Genomic DNA, 20,637 nt, shown 5'->3' on the forward strand with positions numbered 1-20,637 from the left:
ATACTTCACTGATCATTATAATTATAGATTTTCCATGTCTGCTTGGTAGAGCATCTAAGTAGCAAAAGTCCTAAGCCTGACAGAAACAAATGGTTTTACAAAGTAAATCCATGCCTAGAATTGCTGACTGTGTACGTAAGAGAGGTGACCAGTGAAGCAGTGACATGATTCATTCCAGCAAGAACAAGGTGTTTCTGAGCCCAGCCTGCTTTAGTGCTTGTGGGCCGTAAAAGAAGGCTCACATGGTGTGAGCTACAGTAGAGAAGGCATGGTACCAGTGTCCTCTGAACCTGTAACTGTTGCCGGTTCATTAGTCATAGAGGAAGATGATACTATGTCCCCTGTCACCTGCAGCAAATCACCTACACTGTTATCTCCAAAAGAAGACAGTAATGTGGTTCTATTGCAGCAGAACTGGAGGCAAGTTATTTTTTGCTCCTTTTTTTTTCCTCTTTGGGAAACAAGGACTTTGTGGAAGAGTAGGGATGGTTCAAAAGTGGTGAGATGAACAGTAGTAGCTCTCCATTGTCGGCTGGCTGTCTAGGAGTATTAGCTGTTTATTTCACTGACATATTCTGAAGGGTCTGTAGGGGGCTTTTTCAGAAGTCAGGACCTCAATGTAATATACAAGCATTGATTCTGATATTTCCCTTGACAATGGTGCTCGGCAGTATGGGGGTCGTAAGTCAGTAAGGTTCAATGGCTGCCGTAATGCTCGCTGTCACCAATAATCAGTACAAAGGATCTGCTCTAAAAGCTGGCTTATGAAACTTTAAGGAAACTTGGCTCATTTAAGTGAACTTGCAAGACTCTGCTGGGGGGGCAGGCAGTCCTTAGTTGTCTACTTGTATTAATTTCACAGAGTTTACAGGGTCAAGAAAGGCAGCTGATCATGCTGATTAATTTATGAGAGACAGACTCTTGTCTGTCTTGTTACCCTGCTCTGGCCACTCTGCCTTTGTTTTTAGAAAATTTAATATAAGTTAAACCTTATCCAACAATAGTGCCCTGAAGGATTAACTCCAAAGTTCACAACTAGACTAAAAGGATCTGAAGACACTGTGTGGTTTTGCTGGCGCAATTCCACATGAAGTGAAGTTTGGACAATAGGAACACGCAGTGGACACAACACAGGAGAAGAGAGGGCAATTAAGGGATCCATGGCTCATCAAGGATTAACACAAGGCATTCCCATTCCTCAGGATCTTTTCTGCTTGCTTTGGGAAAGATGGCTTGAGACAGGAGTGTGTTCATGGCCTGAAGAGGGGGCATGGTTCTTGTTGAGATGGGACTGTCTGTGAGTCATGACATTGTCTTAAAACACAGCCTCCTGCTGCCTCCCAGCTCTGCTTAGGAGGAGTGAGAAAAGGGAAGTGGGACATTGCCATAGAAACAAGAGCAGATCTCACTACTGCGGATTCACCTTCTTGGTTTGCTTTTGAACAGAGAGATAACCACAGTCATGCAAAGACAGACATTTAAAAATACAGTCCCTAACTGAGTCTTCATCCAAAGCTTTGCTTGCCATCCCTGTTTTACAGATGTGAGAATTTTCACAGAGGGATGGAGATGCTTTCTGAGGCTGTTCAGTTAAGAAATAATGGGGCTGCCCCCAAACAAGGGGCCGGGCGGAGGAGACCTATGACCATGCCAGACCCTCCTGGGAAGCTTTTTGACTAACACAAACAAGGAAAGAACTGGCATGCATGCCAAGCCCTGAAAGAGGCAGAGCATACCAGTGTGGCTGGGGTGGTAGCTATGATGAGTGAATGGAATGCTGAATCAGATTGGTAGCTTAGCAGACAGACACACAGGACACGCAGCTCACGTCACCAGCTGAAACGTGGACCTTTCCCACCAGGTGCATTGTTGGCTCTAGATACAAGCAAGAGGCTGCTTGTCCTGGTTCTGCACTATTGATGGGATGTTCGTGGGAGAAAGAGGAATCAGTGGAGGTTTGGAAAGTGAGAGGGGAGCCACACAAGGATACAGCTGGGTTTTTTTTTTCTCAAGGTTGGTGCATTCTAAGGCTATGTGGAATAGGAGACAAAAATTTAGCAGAGTATTTTTTAAATCACCCTTTATGGCCTCAAGAGTTGAAGATTAGAACTCAGAACTCACTGTAAGGAAGTGATCTGGTGAACACCCAAGACTGTCAGGTAGAAATCTGTTTTTAAATACTGTGCCTTAAGTAAAACCCAAGAAGTATAGTGAGCCTTTCTTTGACACAGCACAGACTGGGTACAGAATTGTCCCTGATTAGAATAAGATAGATCAATTAATCTAATTAAAGGAGGAAGAATCCAACAGTCCATGGCGAAAATGATAAAATTTGAAATTTCTAAAAGTTTTAAAAATAATATTCATTAAATAATAATTAGGTTTTCAAGACACAGGACCACATGATTGAAAATCAAGAGAAAAAACAACAAAAACTGATAGAACTCATAGGTGGTCCTGATGTTGTAGTCACCATGACTTCTAAAAAATTTTATTAAGAACCTGAAGAGCTCAAAATACACAGGCTAAACTAGAGATTTGAACCTGAAAATCAAATGAAGCTGAAAAATACATTATTAGTAACATTAATTGTTACTCAGCAGGAAGCAGAATTAATGGTTTGTAGGTTGGTTGACCAAGAATCTCCATACTTGACCACTCAGAGAGAAAGGAATAGAAAAAAATACAAGAACTTTAGAGCGTTATGTGAGTCAGGCATAGAAATGGAATTCACTTCCTGTTTTGCTTGTGTGTGTCTGTTATTCCTGGGGCTATTTGTTGAAAAGATTGCCCTTTAACCATTGGGTGGCCTTGGTATCTCTGCCCAAATCATTGACACTGTATGTGAAGACCTATCTTGATCTCTATTCACTTGCACTGGCCTGCATAATCTTTTCTTATGCTAACACTGCACTGTTTTAGTTATTGTAGCTTTGTAATACATTTTAGAATCAAGAAATGTGAGACTTTTATTGAGTGATTTCTGAGGCCATGGATTTGAAGTAATGATTTAATGAGAAACAATGAATAAATGAGTGATCTTAAAAGCAAATGAGCTGTGTGGCCTCTGGCAGCAAAAAGTGTCGCTCAGTGTATGCTTTCTTCATCTTCTGCAGCCATGATGATGATGCAAGGGTATCCATATCTCAAGATGAAGTGTGATTTTGGCTCCTTTTGAGATTGTTGCTGCATGAAGACAGAGGTTTCTGGTTATTGCACTCTGGTTATCTTTGTCATTGATGGTGCTTAGGAACACACAGAAGGGAAGGGGAGCAATATATTCAGTTACAGCTCAGATCGGAATTCTGTTTCTTCTCTCTGCTGGCATGCTCTTTCAACTCTTTGGGGAATCTGTGATTATGATAGGCTGCGTGAACAGACAATAAAGTTAAAATGTTACTTCTATCTCATACATTAAAGTTCAGAGATATGATCCAGAATGATGTCAGCCACACACATTTCAGATACTGATATTCCTTCTGGCTGTGTATTTGCATGTCCTCGACTGTGGCCCTAGTTCTAAGATGATCATATATCATGTTATTGTTCAGTCATAACATATTATATTGTAGGACAGCTGTAGGAAGAGAAATCCAAGGGAACTCCTTTCTGATGAGATTCCCTGGAGGGATCACAGCACACTGCTATTGGCTGCTCATAGGCCAGGACTTAGTCAGGTGTCTACACCTCACTGAAGGGAGGCCTGAACTGATACCTGTGAGATGCATGAACAAAAAAGAAAAAGCAAAATGTTATTGGAAGTCAACCTGAAGTGTCTGCCACACCTGTGAATATGTTGAACATGAACTTCTTCACAGATGCACTTGTCCTGTGTTCCACAATGTTAGGGATGGATGCACATACAGTACTAAAAGCCACAGATGTTCAAATGCACTGCTATGACAGAACAAAACATGAGTCCTTAGGAGGCTCCCTGCAAAGAGCACCATGGCTCCCACGAGGCCTGAGCATAGGAACTTAATGGCACTGTAATCCCTCTGGAGTGCCCGTCACTAGCTTTGCACTTGGAGGGTGAATGGATTACTTTATTGCTCATTGGCTCTGAAGGTAACTGTAGTGCCCTCATAGATCGACAGGGCAGCCAACTTGGGCAAAGTATCAAATGGATATTGATGGCAGCCTTTCTGGCTAGCCCTGCAGTTGCCAGAATTCTGAGAGCAATGATTCTTGGGAATTCACTGGGCCCCAAGATCAAGCTATAGAAAAATCTCAAGGGCATATTTGAACTGAAGCTGAACAATTCAACAAAAGGTAAAGTGACAATGAAGATATAATTTGCTAGAAAGTTGAGTAAAGATAAATGTATTCACAGGCATATGTTGTGAATGGCCCCTCTGCATGAAGAAGTTGCTGAAATCGCCATGGAATCCTTGGTTCAGATGTGGCCCAGGAAGCACTGTCCCATTGCAGTTTAGTTTTGCTTCTTTATTGCTCACCTGCTGTCTTTCCTGAGTCTAGATTTTTCTTTTCTCTTTGTTTTAGGATATCACTTCTTTGATGAAGAACCTTTCAATGCTAATTACATAGACTTTTCACAAATATCACCAAAGGCTCATATTGACTTACTTTTTTTTCAAGCTCCCTGAGTGTAAAATCCTGAAATTTGATAGTTTCTCTTCTTCAAAATGAGCACTGGCATATGCACTGCTGGGGGATACCGCATGTATCCATGGAATCTCTTGCCCTCCTTTCTCTCTCCCTGGGCCTACCCTTGGGAATCACTGGTGCTGTTGTTAAGGAGGTGTTATGCGGACAGCTTGTGTTTCTCCCCTAAGAAATCCATAATCTGGTTAATGATGATTCCACAACATTCTTGGCAGTTGTTCTCCCAAGTAAATACAAAGACCTTTGGAAGCACTTTCTTTTTCAAGTCCAAATATTTTACTTTTCCCAATGTTTCCAAGTAGATGAAAGTGCAGAAGAATGTTGCATTGAAAGATATTCATTATGTGAGAAATTGGCTTATTATTGGACCCCACCAAGCTCATTCATTTGCTTTTCCCACCTCTTGCTCTATCGCCTTTCTGTGACTGCAAGGTGAATCTGTTACTCTTTAATTTATCTGAATAGTTCTGAGTTATTGGAAATGGATAGGAATTCCAGAAGTGTGATTCAGACCTTGAGAAATTGTGAAATTTGTGGTGAAATTTGGATAATAACAATCTGCCATCCCCTCTAACTACAGAATTACAAGGAGTTTCACTTTAAATAATGCACAAGAGAGTTTTTTATAGACTATAAAATGCTCTACAATGTTGCTTGTTATTATAAACTTAATTCCAGTGTTTTGCGTGAGCTTCTGGACCCTAAGCAAAGCAACATATTCAGCTTTAACTTTGGCAGTGTTTTTCTGCAGCCTGCAGGTGCTTTGCTTGTTAGATGCAAGCAATAGGAATCTGACTTACAGTTAGTCCAACAGCAAAAACTTTTTGGCTCCATTTGCTTGAAAGCCAAGAGTGTCCTCAAGCAGTGAAATCCAGGAACTTAAGCCATGTCTCCAGGACTCTTCTCCATCTATAGGTCTGTTGCTTCTGCTTGTGGACCCTGTCTTTGCTTTGGACTTCAGTTTCCTCTGTGCATCCAGGGAGGATGGCTATTGCTCTACTACGTCACTCAACATTATGTCCATGTTGTCAATTTTGTGTCATTTTTGCCAACTCCAAGGAAATGGATCCGGATGGCCTGTCTGGGTGACTATTACAAATGTTAACAATCAAGAGGGCCCCAGCTTCCTTGATTGTGTAGCTGCTTACTGTCTTGAATCCCATGGCCCAGGGAGAAGTTAGGGCAGGATCCTGTGGTTGACCATCCAGATGGAGACATAGATGGGAAAATGATGTTTTCTAAATGTGGGCTTTTTGGCAACAACAAATTTCTTGTGCCTTTTGAAAAAGGTTAAGCTAGGCATTTCATAGGAGAAGAAATACAAATAGTGATTAAATGTAAGAGAACATACTCAGCTTCTAATGCATTAAAGACATGTAGAACATTATGAAATATCTTCACGTACCAAGTAGATCCAATCATTGAAATACGGAAAGGCAGTTGAACAACAATCTTCCTAGGATACTAATAAAAGTGTAAACTGATCTAAGTACTTAACCACTTTTGAAAACAGTGTGCTACTATGAAGGTTGAACATTCACATATAACCTGGTCTATCAATGCTTCTCCTAAATATATCCTGGAAATGTTATATATGGCGCACCAGGAGATGTGTACGAGGATGCCCGTAGCCAACTTACCCATTGTGGCAACGAATTGTAAGTGAAGTAATGTTCATTGGCAGGGGGACAGATAAGTGATTAGGAAGTGAACACACAATTGAATCTATGCGTCATTGAAAAACAAACAGTGGCTTGCACCAACACTGATTGAGTGTAGGAGCACAGTGAAAATCAGAAGATAGGTTACAAGTGCTGATTTCAGTCTAGATAGTGCTTTTATAAAGCTCAAACAAAAATGCAACAATATATAGCTTTTTTAAAATATTAAAGGCAAAGGATGAGAAATGCAAAATTAAAAATGGTAGCTATCTCTTAGAAAGTTTCGCTGTTTAGGTCATGGCTGTGATATTTTTCTTATCAGGATTGTGAACTTGCAATACTTATAATTTATAACATATACATACGTGTGTGTATATATGGTATATTTTATATTCTAAAGTATTAAATTATGGATGTATACAAAGAATATATACCACTGCCAGGTCCCTCATATTGCTTGAATCAGAAATGCTCGTATCAGCCGGAATTAACTGGCCCATTGCTAAAGACACTAGGAGTCAAAATGTAATTTATAGGTGACTGTCATGCATTAGCATACGCTAAAGGTTCCAGTTGGCCGAGTAACAGGACATTTGATGATGAAGCAAATGTTGAGTGACATATACACGCACACAAAACAAACAAAGGACTTGGATTTTTCAGCATGGGCCAAACGGAAATTTGGATTCAGTAGAAAAAAGGGAATCTGGTTTAAGCAATTTGTTTAGAATATTCAGAGCAATTTTTCCACCTCATAGACATTTAGACCAGGGGATAACTACCCTAGGGAGGCTTCAAGTGATTCATTTATTGCGTCAGTAGATGTTGGGCTGAAAAATGAAAGTTGGCATTAGGTATTGACAATGTTATTTTTAACTCACATTGGAATTTTTGACTCATATGGGAATAGTTTGAATTCATATTTCTTTTAGAACTTCAGAACTGGATTTTTACATTGCCTGGTATTTTCCTCAAATAAATTACAGTTAGGCAAGAACAAGGAGAATTATGCATAACAAAGAGAGCGACCAAGGGGTAGAGGAAAGGCGCAAGGCGTGGGGCAGGGGAGGTGCAGAGGAGGGAGGGAGGAAGCAGAGGGAGGGGAGGATCTTGGCGTTACACACAGAGGCTCTGGTTCTGTGACTCAGCTGTTGTGTGACTCGCACAAGTTCCTCTACTTCTCAGTTGTTCCCTGGGCAGATCCGTATGAGGGGACATCAGCCTCTGCTTCATCCTACGTCATTATTAAGATCCCAAACTTGACCCAGGAAGGAGAAAGGGGTGATGCAGAGCAGATAAGCCATCCTCTTAATTCCTTGCTTTGTATGTACTATAGCTTGAGCCACATGTGGTGTCCAGTGTGAATGAACCCTTTGGCAGCAGGCTTGAGAGAGACAAAGTGACTTTCAGTCCCAAAGAGGAGTGAGGGAGAGGGTGGCTAAAACACTTCAGTGCAAATCAAGATGGCTTCGTGGGATCACTGGTAGTGCAGCAGACTATTATGCCCTGTGGCATCAATATCCCATAGCCAGTTCATGTCCTGGCTGCTCTACTTCCCATTCAGCTCTCTGCATGTGGTCTGGGAAAGCAGTGGAGAATGGCCCAAGCGTTGGGATCTTTGCACCCATGTGAGAGACCTAGAAGAAGCTCTGGCTCCTGGATTCAGATCAGCTCAGCTCTCACATGTGTGGCTATCTGTGGAGTAAACCAGTGGGTGGATGGAAGACATCTCTGTCTCTTCATCTCTCTGTCAAATTTGCCTCAAAAATGATGGTTTTGTATTTCTGCCAGTGCACGCCTAGTCACTGAGCTAGGGACCATCTGATTCTGTTGCGTGTGGATGTGGTGTCTGTGTGCACAAAGAATGCACGTTAATGTAACTGGGACGTGCACTCTACCATGTGTGATTGTGATTTCCCATTCAATAGGGCCGTGCTTGTGGCTGGAAAGGAAGGTGAGACAGGTCAGGTCCATTGTTGGGAGTGAGTTAAGCACAGCATCTATCTTTTGGCAGGGAATAATTCAAGGTCCACCTCCAAGTGCTCTCCTCTCTACTTACTCTCGGCCTCAGACAACTTACTTTACCTCTCTGAAAAAGAGGCTCCCCCAATGCTGTGTTTGTGCTGCCTCTTCATCTTTGCATTTTAGTCCCAGCTTCTGATATTTTTCTATAAATTTGACCATTGCATTTGGTTTCCAACTCTGATGGACTCCACCTTCAACACCCTCTTACTACCAGCAACTTCAGTGGAGTCCAAATAGAAGAGACTGAGCTTTCTTCACCATGGTTATAACATCACCATTAATAAGTATCTGTCATCCGGGACTTGTCATGCCAACGGCTTCCTCTGACATGGTACTGAAGTTGGCACACTCACTCAGCAATTACGGGTGGCGGCTCACCACCCATTCCTGCTCCTGAGATTCCAGCCTCACTTGTCCTACTTAGGGAAGTAGCTCTGTGCTCACACATTTTTCCTGAGTGGGACTTCTGTCCCTAATCTGTGTGCCTCCCTAGTACTTTTTTTGTTTCTCTTTTAAGTTGTACTGAGGTCTCAGTGCTGATACTAAAATTATTTTCTTGAGATTCTTGGTAATCCCTTTGCTCCTTCCACCAGTATCTTACAACATCAAATCTGTGTTGTCTTTCTGGAAGAAGAGACAGAATAGGCTTTGTAACCATCCTGATTGTACCCTCCAATCCCTATGCCATTTTTGCTGTTGGCATCTCTCTGTGAATTGGATGTGGAGAGAGGAGGTGTAAGGCCACGGTTTGGACTTGAAGATTGTGGGAACACGAATGTAGCCAGGGTGCCAGAGGATGCTCTGACTTTCATGGTCTCATATGCAAACCAGCCCACTCAGCTAGACTCAGCTCAGTATTATAAAAAAAAAAACAAAAACAAAACAAACCTGTGAAAGTCAAGGCCAAGTGAGCGGGTGAGCACTGTCTCAGAGCAGGCATGCAAGGGATTGCAGTGATCCTGCATGGGCATTCTGTGACCACATTAAGCAGTGTCTCCCGTTTGGCAAATGCTCACACACGTGATCCTTTGAGGATGTTGCTATAAATAAAAACTTGAGGAAGAAATCATGGAAGGCATTTTTACAGGTGCAACTGTGATTTAAAAACTGGGATAAGAAATAAGGAAATTTGATCAGAAGTCTCCAAGTTCACTGGAGGGTCATAAGAAGGGAAGGGAAAAAGACTGTCTTGTATTAGTCTGCAAACAGAAGAGAGCCCCGAGTTGTAAGGAGCCAGATTTCCAGTGAAGAAACTGGAACTGCTACAAAGGACTGAACTACAAGATCTGTACCTGCCTTCCCAAAGTCCTACCCGAGGTAAGTAAATGAGGAAAAGCATAAGTGGGCTTCAGCTGGTCATGCTGGGAAGTTGGCCAAGTTGAGTTTGAAGTGCCCGTGCAACTCTGTGTGCTCAAGAGTCTGTGGTTCCAGAAGCTTCTCATTTTCATAGAATTGTAGATGTTCTTGCACCACAGCCAAAACTGAATCCATGCTGTGGTGTTCCCTCTCCACTATGAGACCATAAATGATTCAATGACTACACTCTGGAGTGAGCCACCCAAGGATTCCAAGCGCATTATCTACTGATTTCTGTGCATTTGGCAGCAGCCTTTATGCTTGTGTGATGTGATTTTGGTTCAATTCTTAAGACAGTGAATCTACTATTTTGTTTAAAACTCTCATTGATTATCTAAACTTGAAAAAATATCCGCTTAGAATGGCCAACCCCAAGTTCCCTTACGACCTAAATGAAAGAGAACATCACCATTAGCTGCTAATATTTTCCTGAATTCTACCCCCTTCTCAGTTCCTGTACCTACAACTCAATGCTCCAAGATTAGACCTGTATTTTTCAAGTGAAATTGCAGTTAATAGCAGAATATTTACATCTATACCCCCTATCCTAAGAGCCACAAAACTCTATTTCTCCTTTTATAGTTTCAATATTTAATTAGTGACAAAGCTTCTGAATCCTGTAGGGAAAAAACACGCCATTATTTTTTAAGTTACAGTATATTTACAACCCATTTCCACCTGCTCCCTTTGTCTCCACCTGTCTCCAGTGTACACAGCTTTGTTTAAGCCATCCCCTCAGGAATACAGCTGTGTCATCACATGCTGTGGCATCCTAATATTTCATAGTAAGCCTTAAACCAATTAGGAATGACTACCGACTGTGCTGACTCATGGGAAGAGAAAGGGATAATGTGTCCTTCAGGTAATGAACTTCTTTGGGGACTTGACACATACTTCATTTTTTAGCCCTGTTGGCTTTTCCTTGTCACATTTCTGTGGATGTGGCTTCATTTCACTGCATGCTAGGAGGATTATGCAAGGATTAAAATAGGCAAAGCCTCAAGTTTATATTAACAGGAATTAGATCAATGCACTGTAGGATTATTGGTCAAACCTCTGTGGCATTAGGGCCGTGCTGTAGAGTCCTGGTGGATCTGGCTCAGGAGAGAAGCTAGGTGTGTCCTGTAGAGTCCTGGTGGATCTGGCTCAGGAGAGAAGCTAGGTGTGTCCTGTAGAGTCCTGGTGGATCTGGCTCAGGAGAAAAGCTAGGTGTGTCCTGTGCTTTTGTTTTCCTGTAGCTATTTTCAAACTTGAACGCAAATTGGAATTACTTGAAGGGTTCATTAGAACACAATGCTTAGCCCTCCAGTCCTCAAGCCCAGAGTTCCTGGGAAGTTCTGTTGACTTCCCTGGTGAGCTTGATGCTACTCGTCTGGGGGCCACACTTTGCGACACACTACTCTCAAGGTGTGATGTTTTGAAGCAGCCCTTTTCAGATGTGTTGGGATTCCTTTACGTGTGGCTGATCCAAAGTTGAAGTGTTGCGTGCAGGGACAAGTGAATACTGTCAGTGTTTGAAGTGAAGGAAACAGGACCCAGTTCAAGCAGGTCACGGTCAGGAGTGGAGGCACTTAGAGAGCTTAGGTCCTGGCTGGAGCTCAGCACCTTTTAGAGCTCCAGAAGATGGTGGGAATCAGAATGTCTAAATCTTGATTTTTAAAAAGTAAAAGTTCTCTATTTCAAAATGAAGGCTCCATGCAAATGAATAAACCTTCATGGTCACAGCCTTGGTTGACCTCACCTTGCCAGCTTGTAGTCTTTGGCCTGAATAACTCTACCAACCATTTTTTCCCCTATTGGGTCAACAAGTATGACCTCTGCATAGACTCTCTTGAGGTTTCTTTTTTTTTTTTTTTTAACCCCCACTACATTGACACCTGTCCTCATCCAGTGGGACACCTTAGTTTCAAGTCCCTGTCTGGCTCCATGTGGTGAAAGTGTAGGATGGGACACGCTGGGCCAACACCTGAATGGGCAGCTGGGGCTGTGGATCGACTCTCCTGGACTAGGGTGCAGGGTACTGGCATAGCACACCGCTCTGGACTGGGGTGATCTCTGTGCTTGTGTTGTAGCTGCAGTAGGTTTCTATGATGTCAACGCCTACAGTGCCAGGCTGTGCAGGAGAGGAGCTCCAGGCCTCGGGCTCCATCCATTTAAGAAGGGTGTTCATCCTAGGAGCTTTCACATGTTGCGTCTCGTTTAATCCACACGGCGACTTCACAGACTGAAAACCTGAGGGGTTTGGGGAAACACTAGGTTGTCTAACTGAAAGGAAGTAGAGTAACTGTACCCCCCCACCACCCCACTGCCTCTTAACTTGGGCATGCAGCATAAAGGAAATGCAGGAACACCATGGCTTTCACTTATTTTTCATGATGCCAAATTTTGTCATGGGAATTCAGCCTCACATTAAGACATATTCCTACATAGCCAGAACTTCATTTCTATTGATTAACGTAAAAATGACTCCAGGAGAAGGTCTTCAGCTCAAACAGCCTGTGAAGATGGGACTTTAACAGGAACCTTGGATCTCACGCCTGAGTCATTAACATCCCCGCGTCTGAACAGACCTGATCTGAATCCCTCAACTGAGATTTCTCCATGCTGGAGCTGTTAAAAATGTCCTTTCCATGTGTAGGCTGAATTTACCCACTTTTATGAATTTTGTAGGTCTACAGAGCTGCTTTGTAAAATGTTGGCAGTGGTGGTAGGGTGCCTGTGATTTTAATGTTTTTATACAAAGTGCCCTGATGGATCAATGTTTACAAGCCATCTAGCTCTGAGCTAGGTTACAAGAAAATAAAATTGGACTTCCTATCTCCATTAGAAAAAAATATTTTGGGACAGAGGTGATGTGAGCAAAGGAACAACAATGCATAACCCTCGGAGCTATGGGAGGTTTAAGTGAGGTACTTAATATTCATCTGGTATTTATTGAAACAACATCAATCTTCCCAAATCCTCCTGGCATTAATGTAGATGTCCTGCATTTAATATATATACTTCCAGTGGAATTTCATAGTAATTGAGCAATTAAATGATATCCACTTATGGTACAGCAATTGAAGAAAATTTTTTGGTAATAAATGAGTTTTAGTAAAATAAATGATGTCAGATTCATCGCAGAGTCCATGTTAAAGTCTTTATGCTCTACTTGTCAACCATCTTCACTGTATTATTTTTAGACAGTCCGTAATTTCCCCAGCTGAACAGATGATGATTTGTAAGTAGAGTAAGTCATTGACTGGATTATGTGGTGATATTGATTTTTTTTATTCCTCTTGTGTTTTTGAAATATAGGTAGCCTTCTGTGTCTGCAGGATCTATACTCATGGATCTGAGCAAGTGTAGATCAGAAATATTTGAAAATGAAATTACTTTTGTACTGAACACATGCAGACTTTGTTTTCTTAGTATTCCCCCAACTCCACGGTATGACAGCTATTTCTGTAGCATTTGCACTGCCCTGGGTATTCTGAGTTATCTAGGGATGATTTAAAGTACTCCAGAGAATATACCAAGTGATTTGCAAATTCTTTGCCCTTTTATCTAAGGCACGTGAGCACCCCCAGCAGATTTTGCTGTCTGAAGGGAGTTGTAAAACTGACCCTCTGCAGATACTGAGGGTAGAATTGTTTCTGTGGGTGTAGTTGCCAATGGCTGTAGTTACAAGACGGTGGCTTACACAGTAATAAAGATCACAGAAGTATCTTCAGCGCCTCCCATACACTGAACACCCGGTGAAGGTTTGCAGTTTCTTTTCACATCACAGCATGGTTGGTCTGACGACCACCACATGCATTCAGTTAGATTGCTTGGATATCAGGAGTTTAGGATTTTGAATGAGGTCGTCCAGCTGGAAAGCAGCAGCAGCCTTAGGGATTGTGTTGGTATAATCCTACCTTCAGGCCTCAAGGGCCATCATCTACTGCCTCCCAGGGGTCTCTCGAACAGGATGCTGCAATTGAGAACTGGAGTTTGGACTTGAAATGCAACATTCTGATGCAAGATGCTGGCATCTGAATTCTGCTGTGGAATAGGCTGCTAAGATACGCTGAGGAGTTGATGAAGACGTACCTAAAATGAAGGGGACTTTATGTTCAGGGTGAATGTCTGCCTGGACGTGAGACACGATGGTACCATGAGTGGAGAGAAAAGCACACGTATTGCACATTTCAGTGGTTTAGCAGACACTTCATAGCAGCTAGCTAACCCTGGTGACAGAGCACATGGCCAGTAGAGCTGGAGCTCAGTGCCCTCTCTGGCTTGAAGAGCACATGCTGCCCATATCAGGGTTCTGGGAGTCGCATCCGGAAGGGCTGTGGCAGTGCTGACACTCAGCTGCTGGCCGCAAAGCACCTCATCTTTTCCACCTGCAGAAACAAGGAATGGAGGGGAATTCAACTCTTCCAGAACTATTTAGGTCACTTTGTGTTTTCTTAGAACAAAACAATTCAGAATATGAATGTGTACAACAGACAACAGGTGCGTGTAGACAATTTCTGGTTGAAGTAGACCGTGTGTCCTTCACATTCTTGGTTGGAAAGTTGTGGGGCCTCCTTGTGTTGGCCCAGATGCCCCTGACATCCTGTGAGAGATTTCAGGACAAGTCCCTGCAACCTCTGGACCAGCTGCTCTCTCAGGCCCCTGCTAACTCCTACTTACAGATACCCTCGCTAGCTGCCTGTAGAATACCCAAAGTGATTGTATTCAAGCTATGAGCAATGGGAAGGAGCCATTGATGGGGTTTGCTTTGCTGTGGGGGCTTGCTGGGTTGCTTGTTTGCATTTAGGGAGAGTGTGCTGTGTGCTAATGCCCATGTTTCGGATAAGCTATGTTTTATATCCCATGATATAATTTTTTCTTCCTTTTTTCTTTTTTTTAACATTTGCTATTTTTATTTTAAAGACAAATTTACACAGAGAAAAATCTTCCATTTGCTGATTTATTTTCCAAATGGCTGCAACAGCCACAGCTGAACCATTTTGGAGCCATGAGCCTCTTCCTGGTCTCCCACACAGGTGCAGGTTCCCAAGGACTTATGCTATATTTTATTGCTTTCCCAGGCCATAAGCAGGAAACCGGATGGAAGGTGAAACAGCCAGGACAAGAACTGGCACCCATATGGGATACCAGCACTTGAAGGTGGAGGATTAGCCTGTTGAGACATTGCACCGGCCCATCCTTCCTTATTTCTAATATAGGTATACAATTATGAAATTAGATGTTTAGGACAATTCTTTAAGCCATGTTAAGCTTTTTTTCCCCCTAGTAAGGTAGATTAGGAAACTGACCATCAAACCAGCAAAAAACAAAAACAAAAATAAATACAAAAATAAACTCTGATTTTATACATTTTTTTCAGCTTAGAGCTGAAACATCGCTTCTCAGTGAAGCTACTGCAGCAGCTCCTTGCTGCGCACACACCAGTCCCTGCTGCCTTTATCATCACAGCAGTGAGGATTATGCCTGGGCTGTTGTTGAATTCTTCCCTGAGTTGGACATGTAGGACAGGAAGCTCAAACAGCCTGGGCTGCACCATGTTCAGATGTTTTGGCTTTATCCTGTCGAGTTAGAGTTTGGGACACACAGTAGGGCTGCAGCTGGCCATTACTCAATGGCTACAGGAAGCTGATATGTCCTTGGGGACTTGGCGGGACGCTGCCATAGCCACTCACGGCTTTGTATTGTTGATGCCATCGTGTCAGATAATATACTTTATCTCTGACTGTAATGGTCATGTAGAAAAATTCCATAAATCAAATCTCAGCAGTAAAAAGGTTAATAAGTTTATGCTGTATAATTGAAAGCCATATTGGTAATTAAAAGGATTTTATCTATCAGTTTTCTGGGTCACCAACTAATTATTTTCAATGGCCAGTAATAAAACAAAGCTCCATGGCTGGCTAGACAGTACAAACTGTCAGATGTTAAATCATGTAGAGAGGGCTTGGGCAGGCCACCTTAAATTGTCTGGCTTTTCCCTTGGGATGTGAAGCCATTGAAATCTGTAGCTTGTTTCGTGTCAGGCTTACCTGATGCTTTTTGTTGTCCTTCACCATAGAAAGAAAGAAAGCAAGATGATTCCATCAAGAGGGAAAGGACAAATTAAACACCCAGGACCCCAGCATAACTGTAATCATTTGTGTTTCATGGTCCATTTGCAGCAAGATCATGGTGACACAAAGGTCCATTGTGAGCCATGCTTGCTCAGGATGGTGGATTTGCAAAGCAAAAGAAAAGTGTGGGACTGGCTTGGCTTAACATTTATGGATCCTCTAAAATGTTCCACTGGAGGCCAGTAAGATATGCATTGCCAATTCAAGGTTAGTGGTGGAAAACAGACTTAGGACTGGGGCTCATAGCTAGCCGGTGTTCAAGCCTGGATTTGTCCAACTCCACACTCAAACAGTTCTACTACTGGATTATATATATTTACTTCTAGTTTCTAGTAGTAATGAAAACAACAACAAAAATAATAAAGTTGAAAGGTGACGCTTATGGGTTGGTAGGCCTCCTGAGGTGGTGAGAGGTAGCTGGGATTGTGCAGAAAGTGGATTTTCCAGTTTGTGAAGGCTGCATAAAGGTAGATGGAAATGGAGAGGAGGCCATGGGGCAGGAGTTTCTCTCCAGCTGCTGTTCCTTATGAATAAAGTGGATGCAGCGCTTAGCCAAAACATCATCACCTTTAGAGCTTGCTCAAAAGAAATATGTTTGCTGGCTTTTTTCAAATTAAAAAATATGCATATTATTACATGTTTAAGTATGAATTGTGGGATTTCCACCCCCTCCCCCACCAAGTTGTTCAGTCTAATAGTCCATTTCTTTGACACTGAATGTGTCTGATTTTGTCCCATTATTGAATAGTTCAAATTTGGATGCTGTGCTTAAGATCTTCCTTTTTACTTCTTCAGTTCTTTTTTGAGCTCTAAAAATAACTTGAGGGCCAGGTACTCTGCTGGGTTGTGTGTATTGGAGGAAGTAGGTGGGGAAGTTTGTGAAATAATCCACTGAGACTCTGCAAAGGCTGTGAGTAACAGATGAAAATGGGGTGGTGACTGCCACTCTGTTGCCTATAGAGTTTGGTCCTTTATAGACAGCCACTGGCAGCTGGGATCGCAATGACTGACTTATGAAATGCATTTGGAATCTATGTTAATCAAAGAACTAAGTAAAGGAAACAAGATCAAGCTGGCCCCGTCACTGGCTCAACTGTTTGGGTGTTTTGGATTTAAATCCAGTGCTTTCCGTCTGTGGCATCCAGTGCTTTTCAGTACTAGCCTATCAGTGCCTTGTGACCCCCACCTGCCACCAGGTGAGACCTGAGACGTAAGAATAGCCTCAGTTCAGTTCTGCAGGAATAAAGGGATATGCTTGGCCCAATAACCTCGAGCAAGGACCTGAAATATGCAAAGAGAAAGGCCATAGAATATTCTTTGGGTCAGAGGGGAGTGGTTTATATTGCAGGGTTTCTCCAAAACTCCCCTAACTGCTCAGTCATATTTTAGAAAGAAATATTGGGGAGTACAGTGGAGAGTGGGGAGTAGGGAGGGGGCGCAGGTGGAGAAGAATGGAGGCGCAGGCTAGAATAGGCAGAGAGAAAGACACATGAACCTCCATTAATATGAAAACAAATGTGCTTTGGATGGCTTGAGGCACAAGTGACATTTATCTCTAATGGGAAACATATTTTGAATACAGCCCAAGCAAGCACCATCCATCATCTTTCCTCCTGACATCGCCTTAACAACATGCAAAAGGGGACCTGTGCCTCGTGCAGGATGGTGGCATGAGCTATCTCTAGAGGCAGATGCTTGTCTGGGTTCTGGGAGCACAGAGATAGGCACTCAGGGAAGATTGTACCTCATGCGTGGCAGAAGCTCAGCTGAGGGTGCAGGGAAACCATCATTGCTCCGAAGTCAACACTGCAAAGTGCACCGCCTCCAGGGAAAACCCAGCATGTCCATTGCTGGAGATTTTCACCTGGTATGAAGTGGTAGACAGGAAGGCAGAGGAGCAGGAATTTGACTTGCCCTGCAAAAATGGAGCTCTTGAGCACTGGCCCGTTCTCTCTCCAGGGTCTGGAGCTTCCCAAGCAAGCTTTTGATGTCTCCATCCTCTCCCTAGTAGAAAGTTGGCTCCCCTGGCATTGCTGTCTGCTCTCCTGATCAGTATGGTCACTCTGACTGGACAGAGCCTCCCCATGCATTCACCTGTTGACTGGGAGTAGCCCCATGAGCAAAGAAAGGTCTGCTTGAGGGGATGTGGTGCTATAGTGTGACAAGTGAGGCACTCGCATTGGGCACAAAATTTAAGCAGAGATAAAAAAGGAAAACTGTGATCATGATAATATTTTCTTAAGGTGTAATAAAAAATAAAAATGACTGACTGAAATCTATGATGAAAGAAAGTTGTGTAGTGGTATCTCATCAGAGGGGATGGTATCCTGCCAGCTCTGCTTTCAGACCAGGGATGGTCTCCCAATGAAACTGTTGAATTTGTCTGGACAATAAGATGCTGGACTCTCCACATGGTCCATTTCTGCAATGAAGGAATCATGACTGGATATGATCTGTACTACTGTAGCAATATGGAGGAATTCAGAATGCGGGGAGGGCTTGGGGAGGGGTTAGGGGAATCCCAGAGCCTATGAAATAATGTCATCAAATCAAATTAAAAAAATGTTGAAATTAAAAAGTTTATAGAACCTTTGGGATATGACAAGAGAGATACGTCCATATTCGGAGACCTGCAGGTATGAGTTGTACTCAGTCTTTAACATTGGGAATTTTGTTCATGGGGAACTGGGGCTGGTGGGACTTTGCTGCTCCAGGACCTGCATCTTAGGTTCTGGAAGATTCTCTCTGACTTCACCTTGTTGTTTTATAGTCGGTTCCCTTTCATACAAGCTGTCTTGGATGCCGTTCTGTTTCTGGCCACCAGGGATCAGTAACGAGCAGAGCCAGGTATTGGTTGCAGGCAGACCTGCCCAAGAATCACGGAATCCTTTCCTCTGTAGTTGGTCTGTGGCTTAAAATTAAGAGCCTACTGTGAGTTAAAAAAACTAAAAGAGCCATTTTACAGCAAAAAAAAAAAAAATCCCACATAGAAAATTTGCTTTTTAAATGTATTATCTCTAATTCTGGTAAGACAATACAGTGGTTTTGATTTTTGCATGTTCCCGTATAAAATCGGATCATATTTTTTATAATATAAAATATTATATAGTGAACATATAACTTTGTATTCCACATTTTTGTCAGTCTTGTACATTGAAGATGTTCCATGTTGATACATGTTGATCATTGTAGGCCATTTGGCTGGGTTTTTCTTCACATTTACTTACTACATCTGTCATTGCATGACTTGAAAATTGTTTCCAATTTTCTCGTATAATAGATAATGTGAAAATGAATATATTCATCTCCATGGATTTTTGCCCACTCATTTCTTTAAATTATCCCTGAGGTCTGATTTCTGAGCTGAAGTCCATTATTATACTTCTTAAGATATAATTTGTATCACAATATAATTTTCAACGGCATTTAGAACTTGCAGTGAAAACAATAGAATTTAAGCCAAGTGAATTCTTATAATACTGTAACTTACTTCAAGTTCAAATTGGAGTGGGTGAAGTACTCATCTTTAAAATATGATTCATTTATGATATTGATCAAGTTTCAAAATTGAGTCACAGATATACTTTTTCCTTTTCACTTGTTGTAGAGACCTCCAGTTACTCCAAGTAATTTTTTCTCTACCCCAGTATCTTTTGGAAACATAAACAACAATGCTATTTTATGGATTCTTTATGAAGAAAATCTTTTGTACCTTGGATAATCAATGGTCATACATGTCACAAATTTAAAATGAGATGCTATGTAAACAGTGAATATTTGCTTATAATTTATCACACATCCAAGAAAGAATTAAAGTCTTGTTTGAGCCATGGGCCTTTCTGGTCATGCACAGCATCCGGTGTTGCGCAGGAGTCCAGTATGTGCTAGTGAGAACCCAGAACCATGCTTCACAATGCTATGATTTCCTTTCACCACGGCAGTTGAGCCCAGTTGAAACCAATAGTAATGGCAGAGGAAGGGTCTGATGCTCCAAAAGGCTCTGTTTTCCTTTATTGAGTTCATGCCTGATACAATGATTGAACAAATATTTCTTACAACAGTCATTGTCTCTTTGTAAAAGAGTTCTGCAAATATTCCCTCCTCACTTCCCTGAATCAGTATTCTGAAGCATGAAACGCATTTCCAGTCTTGCAAAATGAAAGGGAGGCAGAAAGCTAGCACATGGATGTCAAGAGGCCAGCATCTCAGCACTGAAATTTCTGGCTCTGCTCATTAGACGCAATGCTTCCATTGGGTAAGGCTCCCGGTCAACGACTTTCAGACACAAACAACTTTTGAAAGGAGAGCTGTTTAGGGCAGACATGGAAACAGAAAGTCCATGGCAGGGAGACAGCTCCTCACCGTGATGCATTCTCAAATGGCTGAAAGAGCAAGAAAAAGCTAGCTCCTAGATGAACATGCCTTAGAACCATTGTGCACAGCAATACCTGCAACTTATGGTTGAAGAACAGAGAAGGCTCCATGGGGTTCAAGTCGAAGGAGTTGCTTGTTGCTTCATTAGGGCTGCAGTTCAGCTCCTGGGGGCATGAAACAGCCACATCATTGACAATAGTGTGGTCTTCTGGGTGACAGGCCTCTAGTCAAGTCCTCTTCTCTCCTTCACTGCTTAGCTAATGGAGTCTTTAATCTAGGCACTCCCATGTTAATATGAGCTACCCATACTGACACAGTAAGACCTCTCACAAATTCTCTCCTTTTGACCCATCAGTTGAGACCACAGCCAACAGCCACAGGCTTGGTAGTTTTTTTTTTTTTTTTTAGCTCACATTCTCTCTAACAGACAAACAAACAAAAAACCCTCCTCCAATTGACCTATTGTCTTGTTGGGC

Source organism: Ochotona princeps, chromosome 6, assembly GCF_030435755.1.
Source record: "Ochotona princeps isolate mOchPri1 chromosome 6, mOchPri1.hap1, whole genome shotgun sequence".
Classification (NCBI taxonomy): domain Eukaryota; kingdom Metazoa; phylum Chordata; class Mammalia; order Lagomorpha; family Ochotonidae; genus Ochotona; species Ochotona princeps.